Source organism: Sinohyriopsis cumingii, chromosome 5 (assembly GCF_028554795.1).
Source record: "Sinohyriopsis cumingii isolate HCF-2022 chromosome 5, ASM2855479v2, whole genome shotgun sequence".
NCBI classification, from domain to species: Eukaryota; Metazoa; Mollusca; class Bivalvia; order Unionida; family Unionidae; genus Sinohyriopsis; species Sinohyriopsis cumingii.
Window position 1 is genome coordinate 78,506,989 of NC_142965.1, and position 13,233 is coordinate 78,520,221.

At 34.4% G+C, this 13,233-nt stretch overlaps 1 protein-coding gene and 1 long non-coding RNA gene across 3 annotated transcripts in view; one reads left to right on the forward strand and one right to left on the reverse strand.

Annotated features, from left to right (window-relative positions):
* Positions 1 to 13,233, reverse strand: part of LOC149799536 (uncharacterized) — a 349,619-nt gene that overhangs the window by 234,849 nt on the left and 101,537 nt on the right. The gene's annotated exons all lie outside the window — the stretch shown is intronic.
* Positions 1,582 to 8,311, forward strand: LOC149799540 (uncharacterized). The gene is made up of 2 exons (XR_016421183.1): positions 1,582 to 3,414; positions 7,876 to 8,311. It is a non-coding gene; the product is annotated as an uncharacterized LOC149799540 (long non-coding RNA).

Consider the following 13,233-nt stretch of genomic DNA (forward strand, 5'->3'; position numbering starts at 1 on the left):
AAATAAACAGTAACCAAAGTGTCCAGATTATCAAGGTGTCACTCTAAATACAAGAATTTTAATGTAAAGAAGTTGGTCTTAGTAATGTCAACATCACCAGACTAGAACAAAGTTGCCATATATATCTGCTTACAAGTCAAACTACAAACAACAAGGACCTTAATCTGCCATCACATAAAATGCCAACAGATCAGACTTTATGTTTTCTATTTACTGATTACTTCTAACAAACTACCGACCCAGATCTGACAGCACATACTGCAATGACACATCTGGGTCGGTGTAGTTTGGAGATGGACTCAACTTATAGGCGAGTGAATATGGTAGCTACCTATAAGGAAAATAACTCCCAATTCAGACAGGTCTGGACTGTCAGTTGAAGGATCACAATGTGGAGAGTCATCAATCAAAATTTGGAGGATCAAGACAAAATGTAATTTCCTTCCAAGGGTAAGATTTCTCTGTCCATCATGGGGACCTTGATAATGTATGGCATTTACTGTATTAGAAATCACCATGAAGAAGTGAGTCTGACAGATGACTATAGCCTCTACACAGGCTTTAATGACTAATGTATTTACTGATAACATTTCTCTTATTAGCTGTAGTAAGTAACACAGTCAAGTACAGAAGGCAGTAATTATTTTAAACCATTTCAGCAAGTCACGATGAGAAGCCATTGCCCTTATTTACCTCATTAATGTGGTTTTAACATCTAAAAGAATCCAATGTGAATGATTAAGGTGTCTGGCAAAAGTTTAAGATATAATCAGATAAACAATGTGGACATTAATGTATTTTCTTTCTTCTCCATGTTACTAAATTAGAACTGCCCATAACTGATTTGAAACATACTAATGAATAATAATCCCTCATTATAAAATCCCTCAGTATACTGTTGCCCTTGTTATAATGCAGGTTTGTTCAGGAATCCAATCATATTGGTCAATTATTTTGCTCCTAAATTTATTTCACTTTATTTTGGTACTTGCCTCTTAACAAAGAATCAATTATAATATAAATTCATATATTTAAATGCACCGTTTTTAATGCAGGAAGGGGTGGGGGGTGGGACCTTGGGTGACTGAGTGCCTTAGGTGCTTGCCTTATACAGATCACTGAAATATCACCTCTGTTTGAGTTTTAGCTTGGCCAGGTAGGTATCTGAGGAAGTTTGAAAGTAGCTTCCCATAAGTTTGTGTTTTTTCCCAGAGCCTGATCATTTTCTTTCTCCACCAAATATGCTGGCTTGCTGCTATGCCTAGGCTATCATGTTCTCAAACACAAGGTAAAACACTCAAAACCAAACCAAGTTTATGTAAAAAATAGGTCCATTTTTATAAATTAGTTAATGCTTTATAAATTCAACATCCAATTAAAGTCATCTACATTTATATTCATCCTTTACCTGCTACATGGAAGATGGACATCCAGCTAAATATGTAACCCTCATTACATTTAGTTATTATTATCATCATTATTATTATTATCATGATTATTATTTATCATTATTATTATTATTATTAAATAAAGTTTAAAAAAAACTGTATTTACTCACACAGCAAGCAACATAGATTCAGATCTGCTGTAACATAATGCATCTGTTAATATGGGTCCATGATGTTTGTTCTGATTACTCCTAATAAACTGCACAGATCCAGATCTGCTGGCTGAGTATGTGTCAGTCAATCAAGGTCTGTGCAGTTTGCTGTTGTACACATCTTTAAATGAGTATATATGGGATTATTATTATTATTACTATTATTATTTTTATTATTATTATTATCATCATCATCATCATTATTGTTATTGTTGGTGTTATTAGTGTTATTATTATTATTGTTGTTGCTATCTTTTAAAATTATTATTACTCTTGCTGTTGTTATTATTATTGTTGTTCTTTTATTATTATTATTATTATTACTAAATTGTACATAACAGATAGAAGGCCTCAAGGTAGATTAGTTCTGTAGCTAACTGAGTTACCTTCTCTAAATAAAGTCTTTATTATTATTATTATTATTTTTGTTTTTTTTTCTTTTTTCTTTTCGTTTGCTTTGTACAGCAAGGATTAATTTTCATCTCACAACAGCTATCTAAATCCAACTATTATATAAAATAGTAGGTATAAATATTATTACTATATGTTTGATTGGCATTTCTTTTATCCCCCTTCTCCCCATGCATTTATTGAATTTTATATCATGCTAACTATACTGCAGTTCAGCACAACAGGCAGTTGGCAGTTATTAAGCCTAATCTCCATGTTATCCTGGGTTCCATTTTTATAGTGGGATTCCCCTGAATTAAGAAGAAGCGATGAGAATCTAGTACACCTATTTTTAAGGTAAGCAATTTATCTGTACCATTCACAGATATGTGGTGATAGCACTGATGACATGTGTAAAAACAATTATTTATACACAAACAACTTTGGTGGCTGACATTATCTAGTAAGATTCAGAAAACAAACCTCAAATAGCTTGAAGCGTGATAAGTACCAAAAACAAATGTCCTAAAACTAGCACTGCAAGCAGACAGGGCACGTAAGATACCATTAGTTGTTGTTGTTGTTGTCGTGGGGCTTAACGCCATTTTTCAGCACACGATAGGCTATACATGGCGGCCAGTATTAATGGTGGAGGAAGAACCCGGGAAAACCCCGGAAAGAACCACCGACCCTCGAGAAGCTACTGGCAAGCTTTCTCACATACCCACATTGGAAGATACCATTAGAATGCATATTTCATGACTGCCGCACATTAAGTATTTTCTTTTCTCATACAATGTAAATCATGATACTGTTAAAGATATATCTAAAAACTCATGCATTAAGGACAAGCTTCTCTGTGGAAAATTATTAAAACAGATTCGTGCTTCAGTAAATTATGGCACAAATATCTGTAGCAGCCTCCTCACCAGCTACTGACTACATGATAAACTACTTTTACAAGGTTTAAACTTCAAAGTCATCCACATTTACAATACTGTATTATTTTTTTCTTAAATTGTTGCACTGACTTAGGCTTGTACTTTTAATTTGGAGCGAGCTACTTCGAAATGACTATGCTAATCCATGTAATGTAGAACAATTCGGAGGAAGAAGGTCCATCCTCCTCCTTTTTTGACACAATCTCGAAAGATGATGTAGCCATGCAGTCAGTGATTGCATGTAGAGAATGGGCTAATCACATCCATGCACTGGAAGGCCCCTGATCGTATAGGGATGTACAGGGATAATATGGAAGGGGGAAATGACAATCTGATCCTATTTCTTAATCTTGCATTTATAAGCCGATATTTGGTTCCCCCACAGGATGAAACAGTAGTCAGAAGAGGTGTGGACTAAGGCCATACTGTACAAGATCCAAAAATCCACACCCACTGCCAGGTGACCAATCAAAAAATCATCAGGTGAGTCAGATCTATCCACATACATAATAGACTTAGATTTGATCTTTCCCCTTACTGGGGAGCTCAATTTCATCAACAACAATTGGCTCTGGAGACTAAAAGGATGCTTCACCCACCCACCCACCCACCCCTTATGAAGACGTGGAATGACTCACTTTCAAGCTATTCAGACCTGTTGGGAAAGAAGAGAGTGCTGCTCATGGTACAGTTGGGGTGTTTTCCTTCCAGAAAAGTACCAGCTATGCAATAGCAACAGGCATGGTATTACTGATATTAAATCAGTCTTTTTCTTTTGAAATGAGTACAACATAGATGAACAGGGTCATTTGTGCCAAAGACTGAAGCACTGCTGTAAAACATGTAACCTTGAACTCATGGTCAAAAGGATGAGCAAGCATATATGTAACAGAATTAATTATTTTAGAATCATAATGAATTGTCCTAAGTGTGAATAAAATTGATCAAGAAAATATAAGCAAATGAAAAAGCTTTAATGAAAAACCTTAATCAAAATTTTCTGTGACCTTGACCCAATGGACAAAGTGGTGAATAAGCATATTAAAGAATCGTCTCAACTTCATAATAATTCATCCCATGCATGAACGAAATTCATTAAGGGGTTTATGAAATAAAAGCAAATTTTTAAAAATTGAACTAAAAACCTAATGCAAATTTTCTATGACTGTGACCTTCACCTCAAGTTCAATGGGGCACACAAACACATTGCAGAATGAACTATTTTAGCTCTGTATTTGATTCATCCTAAGAATAAACAAAAAACATCTAGGTTTTGGGAAATAAAAGCATAGTTTAAAATGTAATCAAAATTTTTACACAAACTTTATATAATTTTGCCCTTGGCGTTAAGGTCAAAGTTGCAAGCATGCATATCACATAACAAACTGTCTTAACTTTATGATGACTCATGACTAGAAACATGACTGCTAATTCTCGCTTTCCTGCTAATGTGGACATGTAAGTTGCATTTACATTTAAAAAAATAAATTAAAATTAAATGAAAAATCAATAGTTTCAATTTCACAAGTGTCTGTGTTACATCATCATCAAACATAATTACACTTACATGACGTTCCCAATGAAGTGATATATGTTAGTGAACAAGGTCTCAGTAATGAACAATACAGTACTACAACAAAACAGCTAATCATATCACATACAAGAAACTACTCCTTAATATCTGGAACTGAAATCCAGCATCACAGTCTTGCTTTCATAATGATCAAGGGTGAGAAACTTAATAAAGATAGATACTGTATACACTTACTTATAATTCAACTCTCACTACAAACCTTGGGCCCTAGGTGACCTAGTGGTCTAAGGTGATAGCCTTTAAAGAACACTGACATCTCACCTCTGTCTACGTGGGTTCAAGACTCTGGCTTGGTAAGCGTAGGTATGTGAGAAAACTTGAAAATAGCTTCCCATTGGTCACAGTGGTTCTTCCTGGGATTTTTCTGGGTTCTTAGTACACCAGATATACAGGCTGCCATATATATATATATATATATATATATATATATATATATATATATATATATATATATATATAGCCTATCATGCGCTAAAAAATGTCATCAAACCCAAAACAACAACTATAACATGCACAGACCCAGATCTACCATCGCACCAGCACTGGGTCTATGCAGTTTGCTAGGGAGTAATCAGCATATTATGTCATGGCATATCTGGGTCTCTGTTGTTTTTGCAATTGGATTTGACTTATAAGTGAGTATATACATGAATAATATCTATAACTAAAAACTTGTAATTTTGAGAATAATCCAGGAATAAACTTAAATATTTCAACACAAGATGGACTTCATTCACGTTAAACCAAAACACACTGACCATGAGCTGAAAGATATTTTTGGTTTTGAAAAAAAAATTAAGCACTGACATTTATATGTGAAATTTATACCAATCATTTATTTTATGTTCCTTCTTCTCCCCAGATGCCATTCTGAACAGGAAATGGAACAGGAATTTAGAAAGCATACATGTTTAATTAAGATATTTGGCATAATTGATATTGAAATTCAACCATTCATGCATAACTATCATCGTGTTGACACTTGTATTTTATACAATTTTAATGTATGGGCTTCCGATGATAACAAGAGTGTTGCATGCAAAATAAACTAGTGCTGGTTTTGAAAGAGATTCCGATTGTTTGAAGGGGCATCCTGAAGTATACTGCTGCAGAAGACAAATTATGTAAAATAACCAGTTTTTTATTATTATGCCATCATCATAGGTTAGGCTAGATATGGCAGCCAGAATAACTAGAAAGACTCCAGGACGATACACCAACGGCAAGCTTTCTCACCTATCCATGCTGGTCAAGCTGAGGTTCGAATTTACATGGAGAGAGGTGAAATGTGGGAGTGATTTATAAAGATGAGCACCTTTGACCAATAAGCCACAGAGGGTTCCATATAAAAAAAAGGAGTTAAAATAAAGCAGTGGTATGCTGCGACCTACCTCAGCCCCTTTTCTGTCAAAAAAAGGTTCAATTACAGAACCAGTACAATATATTATAGGATTAAATGATCATGGTTGGGTATTGATCAGTGTATAAATTTTACCTAATTACACAAATTAGGTGTAATTGCACATGTTAATTTTGTGAGTGATTAGGTAAAATTTACACATCGATAAATACCCAGCCATGATAACTTATAATTCCAATTTGGTCCTTTCTTTCGTCAAATTAACTTATTCCATCAACAATGCATTCCAATTTAAGTATGTCCTATACAGGAATAACATTTTATATCTTTTTCATCAGCGTTAACAAAACCCTTTCAGTTATCTAATGTGAAATAATTAAATGTGCAGTGTTTAATGTGGAGTTGCTCGCAAAAACTAGCCATGTTTTGTTTGATTGCATAGTTGAGTGCTGGAGTGCTGGAAGGAATTAAAGACTACACATCCAAAATAATTTAAATTAGCAAAACAATCACCTTTATGGATTATTATATACATTTTTCAATGGTATTCAGTCACATTGGTGGAGATGGTAGTTTTACCATTTAAAAACTTTATTCAATCTCTGAATAATGGTCTCATAAATACTTTTGTGTGTGTGTGTAAGTGGTCATATCACACCATGCCACCAACATCCACGCTTTTTTTAATAAAAAAATTTATTCAAAATTATCATTGAATATGCCAATGCCCCATTTTGTGTTTCATTTAGTTGTCTCTGAATATTGATTTATTTCAATAGCTTTTAAGTCCTCCTCAGATAAATTCTGGAATTTTGGTTTATATCCCTCAGCGGCCTCAAAATTCACTGGCCCATTTCCCATGCTATTGTTGTTGTTGTTGTGTACGGCTAGGATAATTGAGGTCATGGGGTGCTCTGTGAGGGAATTTATCAATATCTGTTGTTCTGTTTCATTTTCAGCATTTGTAACATCCACTGCATTATCGTCAAATTCATCTTCATCTGCTTCAATTGCTGATATTATTTCTTTTAACTTCTTGTTATCTAATTATTCAAAAATCTGAAAATTGCAGTGAAAAATCACCGTAATCGGCCATTTTGCACAACTATGTTGTATATGAATGCCAAATTGTAAACTATGCATTTCAATCAAAGAATATTGGAAAAAGTATAAAAAGGGTATAATTTGTATTTATCTGCTGAATAAAAAATTTAAAAGATGACATAATTGTTTCACAATGATGTCTGCAATGTTTATTTATATTGAAAACAGTACAAAAACCAAATGTAGTCACAAAATGTATCAATGTGTAATAAATTACCAGATCAGTATCACGTGACCATTTCCAGCCAATCATATTAGAAGCAAGGAATGCTGAAAGCTCAAAGGTATTTGCAACAATTCCATGTAATTTGTTGATGCCATATATAATGCTTTGCTGAATTTATTTACTTATATATGCAAGAATTTAATTTCTACATTCATATATCAATTTGCTTTATGAAGTATAACTGTGTTGAGTTTATGCACAGGAAGTCATACATTAATCTTTAGATAAGTTTGACAAACTGTTTGAATTTGTCATCTAGTTTGCATAAGAATTAGGTTCTAAGAATTTCATGCATTACATTAGTTAATATGAGTTACGAGAATCCGTATTATTCACCGAATTTAGAAGATTTCACGTATGATTAAGGTTGAGTGTATATTCACCGAACATGACGTAGTAAGGCATGTAATGTATTTCATTTATTCACTTGTTTAAATTGAGGCTGGCTCGGAATCGTTATGCCTCGTGTAGTGTTAATGCGTGATGAATTAGCCATTAACCTAACTAGGGTCGTTATAGGACATGTGGAGCCGATTGATAGCCTTAGAATCTGTTTAGCACCGATAGTAAGATATGATAAGGAGGGGGAATAATGCAAAAGCCCCTGTTATCATAAACAACAGAAAATTTGAGCTGTCTCTATTTATAGTTTTTTTACAGGGAGAAAATAGCTCATGCAACATATGGTGCAACGTATTAATTCCACAACGTATGGTACAATGTATTAATTCTGAGACGAATTCTGAGATGTATTCTGAGACGTATCCTGTGAGGTATCTGTGAATCTACATGCTACGCACAGAGAGAGGACCAAAAGAGGCAAGACCGACAGAATCGAAGGAACAGCTACAGTGGAAGTGGAATGAACGAAGAAACAGGTTATGCAATTGCACAAGGCATTGACTTTGATTGTTCACTCGATCCTATGATGAACTAAATTTATCAGTAAACAGCTCGGCTACTTTATTTAAATATATCTGTGGTTTTTTTTCTGTAATTCAGTGAAAATTTTATATCTAAAAGCAGAGTATATTCCTGATGTACTGAATTCTCACAGTTGTTATATGTAATTGATTAAATTGTTTATTTACATGTACGGGGGCTCATGTTGGTTTGTTCTATATATCTGCTCAGGTCTCTATCTATTCCACCTATAAGTTTCACCACTTATATTTATGTTTACTCGAACCGGGCAATAATATCAAGGGTGGTCAACCTCTAGATAATGAAATCCAAATTAAGCAGACACCTTGAAAGAAGGTACAATCCGCCAACCCACACTTCTTGCAAGAAGAGGGGACTTTGTGTAAGGTTTCTACAAAGTGGACCGTGGATAATGCTTACAATATATATATATATATATATATATATATATATATATATATATATATATATATATATATATATATATATATATATAAACAACAATTGGTGGAGTGTGTGTATATGTGTTTTGGATTTTTAATGTAGCTTTAAAACAAAATCAGTCAATTTTCAATGATGTCTGCAGTGTGGTAGTTTATAGTGATGTCTAGCACTGGGGCATCATGCCGCAGACATGTAGCATCTTGTCCCACCCAGTCACATTATTCTGACACTAGGCCGACTAGTGCCAAACTAACCTCATGATGCTATCAGTGACCTAGCAGGGCGGCTGTTAGTTCCATTTTTATAAATCTTTGGTATGACTTGATCTGGGTTCGAACTGGTGATCTCCCACATCTGAGGTGGATGCTCTAACCACAGGCCACCAGAGCAGTCAACAGCAGGTGGAGAATGATGATGACAATAATAACTGATGATGATGATAATAAAGATGATAATGATGACAGTGAAAGTGATAATGGTGGTAGTTTTGATAGCTGTGGTAGTGGTGCTGATATTCCAGATGCCAAATTGTTTCATTTTTTTGCATAATTGTTGCTGGTTATTTTTTATATTCAAATTAAATATTTGCAGTTTACTTTATATTATATATAGTAACACCTGTCACTAAAATAATCCTTAAGGGACCATCAAATGTTGTGCTTTATGAACAGAGATCCTTTTTGCAAAGGTCAAATATGCAGGTAACTTAACTAATGGGTTTTATAAAAAAGGTCCAAAAGGCAGGTAAACTGAAACAAATGGATTTAAAGCACTGTTCTTTATATACAGGTGTCACTTTATAAAGGTCTAACATGTAGATGAACTTAAGCAAACGGCTGATAAACCTTGACCCTTATGGACATTATGATTTTTTTAAAAATATTGCATTGTGCAGGTAAACTTCAGGAAAGATTCTAAGAAACAATGCCCTTATGAACACATGTTCTTTATACTGAAGTGCCTGCAAAAGCAGACCGTTTTTGTACAACTTGTTTAGAACAAAATGACAGAACTGAAATACTGTTTCCAACACTGCTGCTGCTGCTCAGTTTTATGTTCACAAGTAACTTTATTTAATAAAACGACAGCCATGCTTTGTGAGATTAACTTCACAAGTGTCTTTTATAGGCTATATAAAATACATTTGTGAAGATAATATTACAAAGCATCGCTGATGTTAAATTTTCTTATCGAGTGACTTGTGAGCATAAAATAAATATACTATATCCCAAAAACATCTCTAACACAGGATAATAAAGACTGGATCAACCAAAATTCCCAAGTCTGCCATTCTCATCAACTCCAAAGAGACTGGATGATTAGGACTATTAGTGTACAAGAATCCCTTGTTATAAAGCCCTTCATTACATCACTGCCTTATAATAACATGGGTATGGTCATAAATCCCATTAAATTAGTCCCTCATTATAAAGCCCTTAAATATACCACTGCCTTATTATAACATAGGTATGGTTATGAATCCCATTAAATTGGTCCCTTGTTATAAAGCCCTTTAAATTACTGCTGCCTTATTAATGCATGAGTATGGTCATGAATGCCATTAAATTGGTCCCTTGTTATAAAGCCCTTCAATATACCACTGCCTTATTATAACATGGATATTGTCATAAATTCCATCAAACTGGTCCCTCACTATAAAGTCATTCAATATGCCAGTCTTATTAAAACATGGGTATTGTCATGAATCCCACTAAATTGGTCCCGCACTATAAAACCACTCAATATATCACTGCCTTCTTATAACACTGGTAAGGTCATGAATCCTATTAAATTGATCAAATCTGATTTTATCATTGCCACTTACTCTCTTCACTTTATATTACTGTATGAACTTCAATGAACTACCATACATACTTGCTCATAATACAAGTCCAACTGCAAACTGCACAGGCCCAGATCTGCCATTGCATAACGTGTCAGCAGATCTGAGTCAATGCAATTTGTTAGCAAATAATCAGCAACACAAACAGCACAGACCCTGATCTGCAAGTGCACTGTGATGGCAGATCAGGATCTTTGTTGTTTGCGGTTTGACTTGACTTATAAGTGAGTATTAATGGTAGTTCATTGCTTTTAAGAACCAGTTATAATGTAATTTGTACATCTATTTTTTTTATTTTCATTCACTATTTGAACACAACCTTGTTGAAATATACCTCACTATATGGGTTCTTCATGTAGACTGTCTCACCTCTATGGCTCTCATGAATGACATAATAAAGAGGGAATACTGTAAGTCAATATTTACGGTAGTAAAAGTCCTTTAGTGTAAGGGACCTTTACTTGCAATGTCTATCTCCTTCTTGGTGCCAGTGAATGATATTTTAAAGAGAGAGCACTTTACAATATTGAAGGGGTAATATAAGTCAATGTAGCTGATAGTGAATGCCCTTCAGTGTAAGCGTACTGTACTTGCAAGTTCTAATCTGAGGCTCCCATGAATGGCATGATAAGGAAAGAGCACTTTACAAAGTTGAAATGTCAATATAACGAATAGTAAATGTCTCTCAGTGTGATGGTCCTCTATATGCAATGTCTAATTTTGAGACTCCCATGAATGGCATTATAAGGAGAAAGCACTTTACTGAGTTTAAATGGTCATAAAAGTCAATATAACTGGCAGTAAATGCATCTTAAAATGAGGGTATAATATGACTCCTTTATGACTCCCACCAATGGCATTATAAAGAGTGAGTACTACACAAAAGTTGAAGTGGTCATATAAGTTAATATAACTGACAGTAACTGTCCTTCAGTGTAAGGGTCCAGTATTTACAACGTGTGTCAAATTTGTAGCTTCCATAAATGGCATTAAAAGGAGAGAGCACCTTATCAAGTTGAAGTGGTCATATAAGTCATTATAACACGTACTGAATGCATGCATGTCATTCCCTTGAATAGAATTATAAAGACAGAGAGAGCACCGTGATACTGAATTGGTCAGATAAGACAACATAACTGGTAGAATAAACATATCTCCATATTTCAGCAGGTCCGTATAATTTTAATTGGTATCGCATATGTCTGAGACATATCAGAGAGCCAATTTAGAATCAAGATTGTAAAGTCTAATGCAGAGAAAGAAAATAGGATATTGATTGCTAATCTATAGTGATATCAGCTTAAACTGCTTTGCATAATAGGACTCAAAGTTGGCTGTGATTGCTAGATCTCAATTCTCAACAAATTGAAGGAGACTGCTGTATCATCCCTGGTATTTCTTCTTCCTGGAAAAACTCTTCTCTGATACCGTACTAACTCAGTTATAAACCCAGCCCTCATTGTTAGACCTGCATAAGCAATGAATAGTTGTAGAGCTGCATCATCCCTGGTATTACTTCCTGTGCTTATAAATTTGCATCAGTTACCAAGCTGACCAATTTGTGCACCCAGCTCTAGTTATTAAATCTAAATACCAAATAACTATTTGGTAGACCTGCATCATCCTTGTTATTTCTTCCTGAAAAAGCTCTTGTCCAATACCATATCAAACCAGTTGTATAGCCTACATAACCAATGTCTTGTAGTCCATTTTTACACTCTCAACAATTTCTCATACTCTGCAATATTTCTTCATTATAACTCAGTTCCTGTTATTAACACATTAACCCCTAGCGACAACTTTACGGGGCAGGAGGTAGTAGCATATACTAAAGTGGATGGTATTATAGAAAGGTAGACAGATGTAGCTCTACAATGATACCAAATAATCTGGAATATCTAGTTGCACTACAAAATACAGATAGAAAAACCTCATTTTTTGGACCCAACTCTTTTTTAACCCAAAATTCGCCCGTGGTCGGAATCTGATTTTGTGTCAGAATTTCAGAATTTTTGGTCTCAGATCTAAGGCAAACCAGTATGAACTGCAAACAGACAGATCAGCCTTTGCAAAAAGTAGGATAAGATGGACATTTGGAATATAGAGTGGTTTCCATACAAAAATAATGGCTCCGTTTAGCAATAAAAAAAAACTCTTACCTTTCTGCTCATGCACAAGTCAAATAGCCAATGAAAAACGATGTTTCTAACACAACTAGGCAGTATGTTATTGAAAGATGACCAGGCATTTGGTGTTTTTGAGTCTAGCCAGAAATAGCTTTCAAAATGTGTTTCCTACTCGATTTTCAGGCGAAAATGACAAAAAGCTCCAGAGTTAATGTGTTAAGGCACATATGTTCATGGATCCAAGTTCATCCACATACTACTAAAATAATATATTTCATGTACTTCATTATAAGGCAGTTTTACTAGAAAGTGGAATACCTTACAGCTCCAAAGGACAGCATTAAATGGGAGTACCGTATATATTGAATGATGTCAATTTTCTGTACCAATTTTTATGGAAAAAATACATTTTGATAAATTTCAATATTGTGCTAACGTGTCATTCAATATACCTATCCAACTGTTTTCAAAATTTCTATTTCATACAACAACACTGCATATGGACTGGTATATTGGAAATCGTCTTTTATGTATTCAGTTCAACAATTTCAAACTCAAAGTTAGAAATGGTGCAGGACTGCTCCATGAAGAAATTTCAGAAGCTTGTGTATCTATTATGGACAAATTTTAGTCTAAAACATCATGGAGCTAGAGTGTTTGCTTTTCTTTTTGTCCCTAAAG